We start from the raw sequence: 6,321 nt of genomic DNA, 5'->3' as shown, positions 1-6,321 counted from the left end.
GACGGGCTTACCCGCCCGCGGCCGCTCTAGCCCACGGGAGAGTCACCAGCGAGAGCGCTAGGGCAACCATCACGTGACTATCCGCAGTCTCCCAGGCGCTTCCCCCGCCCGGCGCTAGCGAGGAGCGCGGCCAATGAGAAAAGCATTGCTTGGCCCCCGCGGGTCCGCAGTCCAGCCGGAGTGCGCCTGCGCGCGGCGGGTTGGGGGCGGGGGCGCGCGGGGCTCCAGCCTAGAAGGCACCAGCGGGGCTGGGTCCCGGAGTGGGAAAACTGGAGTGCAGGTAATGTGCGATCTGGGGGCGCGGCGCCTCGGCTGCCTTTATGTTGTCCTTCCTCTATAATGCATTTCTTCTCTCATATCGTCCTCTGTCCCTTTATGTCTCCGTTCCTCCCGTTATGTTGCATCCTGCTTGAATCGTTATCACTCCCTTGTGTTTCCACCACTCTCCTAATGTCGCCATCAATCCCCATAACAAGATTTCGTTCTTTTTAAGTTCCATGGCCACCAAATGTCTCTCCTGTCGTGTCTCCTTCTCCTGTCGCCTACACATCTCTTTTGTTGCTGCTACTTTACAAAGTCCTTCTCATAAATCGTCATCATATCCCCATGTCACCTTCGCACGCCTCCTCTCCCCTTCGTAAATCGCACTCAGGTTTCCCTTCTTTCTCATCCTTTATGCCTCCATCGCTCCCCTGTCACCGTTGCTTCTCTGACAGTCACTGTCTGTGCCTAATGCTTCTAGTGTTTTCCCGTTAGGAGTTTTTTTTTTCTCTCTCTCTCTCTTCATGTCTCTGTCATTTTCCCCGTGTCACCTCTCACATACCAGGTACTAGAGCCCGTTATTCTGGCTCCATCGCTAAACCTCTGGGTAACCTTGACCATCTCATCACACCTTTGCAAACTTAGCTTCCTCATTTGTAAAACCCACACAGGGACACCTATGTCAGGGATGAGAGTGAGGATCCTGCGAGTTTATTCTGGTGACATGCCCAGCTCGATGTGGCTAATACAATCAATCATCTCACCCTCACCCTCATCCAGTCACCTTCATCCCCTCCTCCTTGTCACTCTTCCCCTCCCCCCAGCTACCTTCATCATTCCCAGGTTGTCACACTCTCTCTATCCTGACAAGTTCTGCTGCAGCAGCCAACCCCTGCTGTCCCACGTCACAGTCTCCAAGCTGTCCTCCCCTCCGCCACGTCACCACACCTGGGAGGGTGGCCCATCAGCCATTAAGAACCTTGCTCATGTCAATATTAATCCATCCCTCTTTACCTTGGTGGACAGACTGATTTCCCACCCCCAAATTGAGAGCACTTAGCCCATAGCAGGAGTCCAGCAGGGCTTGGTGGGAGGAAGACTCTAGGTAGCTTAGACCCAACCCTCCCTTGACTCATAAATCAGAGGTACAGAGAGAGGAGGCAGGTCTCACCACACCATCAAACCTCAGCAACCCCAAATCCTCAAGTGAAGAGGCGAATATTTTAGTTACTCACCTTGCCTTAGCGTGGCTAAGGACAGTCATTACAGTGTGTGCCAGGGACTGGACCCCCCCAGGTGCCAATCTTGGTTTTACTGTTTAGTACTTAAATAGCTGCATGAGCTTGGGCAGGTGGCTTAAGGTCCCAGTGCCTCAGTTACTACATCTGTAATATGGGAATGCAAATACAAGTTATTCATTCAATCGATATTTGTTAAGCATGTTCTACATGCCCAAGACTGTGCTAGGCATACGGACACATGAGTGAACAAAACAGATTCCCTGGCCTCATGGAGTTTACAGTCTATTAACAGCAAGGGCCAGAGACAATACACAAATGGGTAAGTAGACTAGATGATATATTGGGGGGATAGGGAATGCAGAGATGGTAGTTTTAAGTAGGGTGACCTGGTGACATTTGAACAAAGACTTGAAGAGGGGGAGAGAGTGACATGGCTCTCTGAGGGAAGAACAGCATTCTAGGCAGAAAGTAAAAGTGTTAGTCGCTCAGTCGTGTCCCACTCTGTGACCCCATGGACTGTAGCCAGCCAGGCGCCTGTGTCCATGGAATTCTCCAAGGAAGAATACTGGAGTGGGTAGTCATGCCCTTCTCCAGGGGCTCTTCCCAACCCAGGGATTGAACCCAGGTCTCCCACTTTGAAGGCAGATTCTTTACTGCCTGAGACACCAAGGGAGCCCCATTCTAGGCAGAGGGAACAGCACATGCAAAGGCCCTGAGGTAGCAGCCTACATGGCATTGGTAAGGGGTAACGGGGAGGCCAGTGAGGGAGGAGAGGGATGGGGGATGAAGTCAGCAGGGTGATGGGGGAGTCAGCGGGAGGTCTCACGGGCTGTGGAGAAGACTTTGGCTTTACTCTGAGTGAGGTGGGTTTGGAAGAGAGGACGGATGTGATCTGATGTGACATGAAGCCACAGCAGCAGCTGGAGAACTTCTACCAAGGATGGACTGGCAAGAGCAGCCTGGTTGGAAGAACAACTGAAGTCCTTTTTTAAAGCTGCACTCATATCCTTTATACTTGGAGAAAGTTTCCAATGTCCTTCTCAAAGATTGAGGGGAGGGAGAAGGGGGGTGTCGGTAGAGGTTTTGAGAGGCTGTTCGGGAGGGAGGGAGGAAACCACAGGTCTACAGATATTAGACAGCAGGAGAGGGGGCTGTCTACCCAGCACCCTAGGGAGCTTGGGCTCAAATCCTGGCTTCCTGGCTTTGTCCCTTTATGCCAATGACTAAACTGCTCTAGGTCTTTAGTTCACTTATCTGTTTGTTGTTGTTGAGCCCCTAAGTCGTGTCTGACTCTTTGCAACCCTATGGACTGTAGCCTGCCAGGCTCCTCTGTCCATGGGATCCTCCAGGCAAGAATACTGGAGTGGGTTGCCGTTTCCTACTCCAGGGGATCTTCCCAACCCAGGGATGGAACCTGCGTCTCCTGTGTCTCCTGCATTGGCAGGAGGATTCTTTACCACAGAGTCACCTGGGGGAAGTTAGGCTAAAACAAAACAAAAAAAAAAACTGTTGTGAGAATTGTATATATAAAGTGTTTTGAGCAGTGCCTGGTTCAATAAACATAAGGATCCCCACTATCTCTCCCGTATCCTACCCTTCCACAGCCACAGACCTCCCGGAGGGTAGCAAGGAAAAGACACCCCGCCTTATTTTGTGTTTGTGAGTTGGTTTGACAGTATAGTGCCCTGGAACAGAACTGAGCTCTGGGATCAGATTCCCAGCCGACAAACCAACCCTGTGTGACCTGGGCAGTGATTTCCCTGAGCCCTGTCTCATCTGAAAAACAGGGATAATAATGCTTTTTTCCCCCAGATGTTTTTTTTTTTTCATTTGTTTGATTTGGGGGGGAGGGTTTGGGGGCCACACAGCCTGTGGGATATTCGTTCCCTGACCAGGGACCGAACCTGTGCCCCCTGCATTGGAAGTATGGCATCTCAACCATGGGAAGTCCCTGTTGTTTGTTTGAATGGCGATGTCAACCACTTTCACGTGATGCCACAGCGCCCCTCTCTTGTTTTCTTTTTCTCCCAGGTACATAGTGTAGGTTTCACTCATTGATCTATTGTCTCACTCCCTCAAAAGAATTTCTTCCTTCCTAAGGATTTTTTTTTTCTCTGTTTTTCTGTGCTGCATCTCCAATTTCTAGACAGGGCTTGTCAGCAATAGTTGAATAAATACTAGTTGAATGAATGGATGGATGAACTGGCCACTGAGCATCTGCCATATACTGTCCCTGTGCTGGGTGACATGGGGGACACAGCAGTGACAGCCAGCCCGGCCCTCCCCTCGTGGATTCTGGACCCATCATCAGGTAGTGACAGTCCAGTGGTCAGGGCCAGGTTGGGAGAAGCACAGGCAGAGGGGTCCAGGCTAGGATTGGTAAGCCCAGGGGACTGCCAGTCCCATGGAGGATGTCTGGACCAGCCAGGGAGTCAGGGAGGGCTTCCTGGAGGAGGCGGTACATAAGCTGATAGAGGTGAGCAACCTGAAGAGAGAAAAGTATGCTAGGCAGGAGGGGCAGCTGTGGGCAGGTTTGGTGGTAAATGTGTGGTTTCAGTTCGAGGAACTGAAAGATATTAAATATGACTGGGCCATGGAGAATGGTACAAGCATAAGCCCAAAAGATTATTAAGGAAAGGGCTCTGGGAGCCACAGTGAGAAGCTGAGACTTTATCCTGTGCACACTGGAGGGCCACAGAGTATTTGAGCAGGTGAGGGGCGAGTCAGACTCAGATCGGAGGGGGAAATAGAAGTGTTTGAGTGGAGGCTGGGAGCCACAGGAGGCGGCTGGAATGGGGACCCAGGTGAGAGAGGCCAGTTCATGGCCTTGGACGGGAGGTGAAAAGGGTGGGTGGGAGACACTCTTGGGAGGCCAAGTGGATAAGTTATGGGGGACCCAGGACTCTGGGGGCATCAGGGCTTTCTGGGGAAGGTGGAACACAGGCCGAGACCTGAAGGCTGGGTAGGACAGCTCTCCTGGGAATGGGGACCCAGGCGAGGGGCAGGTTAGGGAGAGATGCTAAGGACAGTTGGAGACATGGGTATAAGGGGCTTAGGGACACCTGGGTGGAGGTATCTAGGAGGCCATGGGACTTGCAGAGCTGAAGTTCAAGGAGGAGATACGAGTCACAGACAGCTTTGGAGTCAGAGGAACTGAAACTGTCAGATGGGGAAGGTCCACAGGCACTGTCCCTGGAGAGCCCAGGAGGGCATCATAAGACAGTTGCACTTTGTCCCGAAGGCAGTGGGCAGCCACAGAGTGGGGTTGAGTAGGGATGGGACAGCTTTTGAGTTCCAGTTCCCAAGTATTCACCATTCATGGTGGTGGGGGTGGGTTGGGGTGGTTTGTGTATGCCTTTTTTTGCTTTTTTTTTTTTACTGATTTGTTTTTCAGACCGAGCATCTTCTATCCCTGGAAGGGGCACCTTCTGGGGTCCTTTGAAACAAAGGTTCTACCTCTAAAAACAAAAACGTTTACAAAACCAGTGCTCCGTACTGTTTTCTGTAGACTTGATCACAGACGATTGTGCGGTCGGTCCAAAGGGGTCTGCACAATCAAATGAAAATTGGCCCCTTTAAACCCAAGAACTGGTCTGTTTTGAACCACGCAGAAGGTCCCTAGGTTTGTAAATGTTTACTAAGGTGTGGCCTGTCCAGTGCTTCAGATCTGCTGCAGCAGCTAAGTGGCCCACCCTGAATTTTACCCTCAGGCTGAAGTGCTACTATCTGTACCTACCCTATTGCCCCAGGCTCAGAACACAAGCTACTGTTCATTGTGTAGGAATTCAGTGTCACTGAATCTTAAAGCGACATCTAAAGTCTTTTCTCTCTTCTACTGCTCTTTTCTTCTGTTTTCAGAAGAAAAACAAACATTTACAATGTGCTGGGCGCTTGGTGGGTAGAGGAATAAATCAGACATAGACTTAGCTTTTCAAGGGACACATATATAAGTTTATCTGTGATAAGTAGTGTGTTCAGGGTATTAGGGGACACAACTCACCAGCCAGCTTGTATCTGTGTGAAGTGACTGTTGTGGATGGGTTTCATTGACTCTGCCCAGCAAATGTCATGTTGGTATATTAGTCTCCCCAGTGTTCTGAAGAATGCAAGTGAGGCTCAGAAAAGGTAGTCTCTTCTCCAGGTAAAGCACAGAGCTGAGATATGAATCAAGGGCTTGGGGACTGTGAGGCCCACCCTCTTAAAGCAGCCACCACTCCCCAGACAGGCATAAAGTGATCCTTTTTTTTTCCTGACCATGCCACATGGTATACTGGACCTTAGTTCCCCAACTGGGGATCGAACCTGCACGCCATACAGTGGAAGCACAGAGTCTTTACTGAACCGCTGCTGCTGCTAAGTCACTTCAGTCGTGTCCGACTCTGTGTGACCCCATAGACGGCAGCCCACCAGGCTCCCTTTCCTGGGATTCTCCAGGCAAGAACATGGAGTGGGCTAAGGAAGTCCCAATCCTCTTTTTATGAATGAGGCCAGCAGGGCTCAAAGAAATAAAGCCCTGTGCCCAATGTCACTGAGTATGAAAGTGACAGAGGGCTTCTGGCTGTCCAGTGGCTAAGAGTCCACGCTCCCAAAGCAGGAGGGACCCGGATTCAAGCCCTAGTCAGGGAACTAGATCCCACATGCCACAACTAAAGATCCCACGTGCTGCAACTAAGCCCTGATGCAGCCGTATATTTATTTATTTATATATAAGAAAATTTCTGAAAAAAAGTGACAGAGGTGGGATTTGAACCCTGGATTCATCAGTCCAGAGCACTTCTGTGGAAGGGGGATCAAGTCTCCCACCCTCACCAGGGGTGGG

General features: G+C 50.8%; 1 protein-coding gene across 3 annotated transcripts in view; it reads left to right on the top strand.

The window, feature by feature from the left end:
* The first annotated feature begins 142 nt into the window (after window positions 1-142).
* Window positions 143-6,321, top strand: part of PLD3 (phospholipase D family member 3) — a 20,691-nt gene continuing 14,512 nt past the window's right edge. The window contains exon 1 of one of the 3 annotated variants that reach the window (XM_027515806.1): window positions 143-280. The gene's annotated coding sequence lies outside the window, so the exon portion shown is untranslated. The remainder of the gene's footprint in view (window positions 281-6,321) is intronic. The other 2 variants (XM_027515804.1, XM_027515805.1) reach the window with 2 other exon arrangements.

This window comes from Bos indicus x Bos taurus, chromosome 18 (assembly GCF_003369695.1).
Source record: "Bos indicus x Bos taurus breed Angus x Brahman F1 hybrid chromosome 18, Bos_hybrid_MaternalHap_v2.0, whole genome shotgun sequence".
Lineage (NCBI taxonomy): Eukaryota > Metazoa > Chordata > Mammalia > Artiodactyla > Bovidae > Bos > Bos indicus x Bos taurus.
Note: the sequence above shows the minus strand (reverse complement) of the source record. Positions and strands in the feature narration are given on the sequence as shown.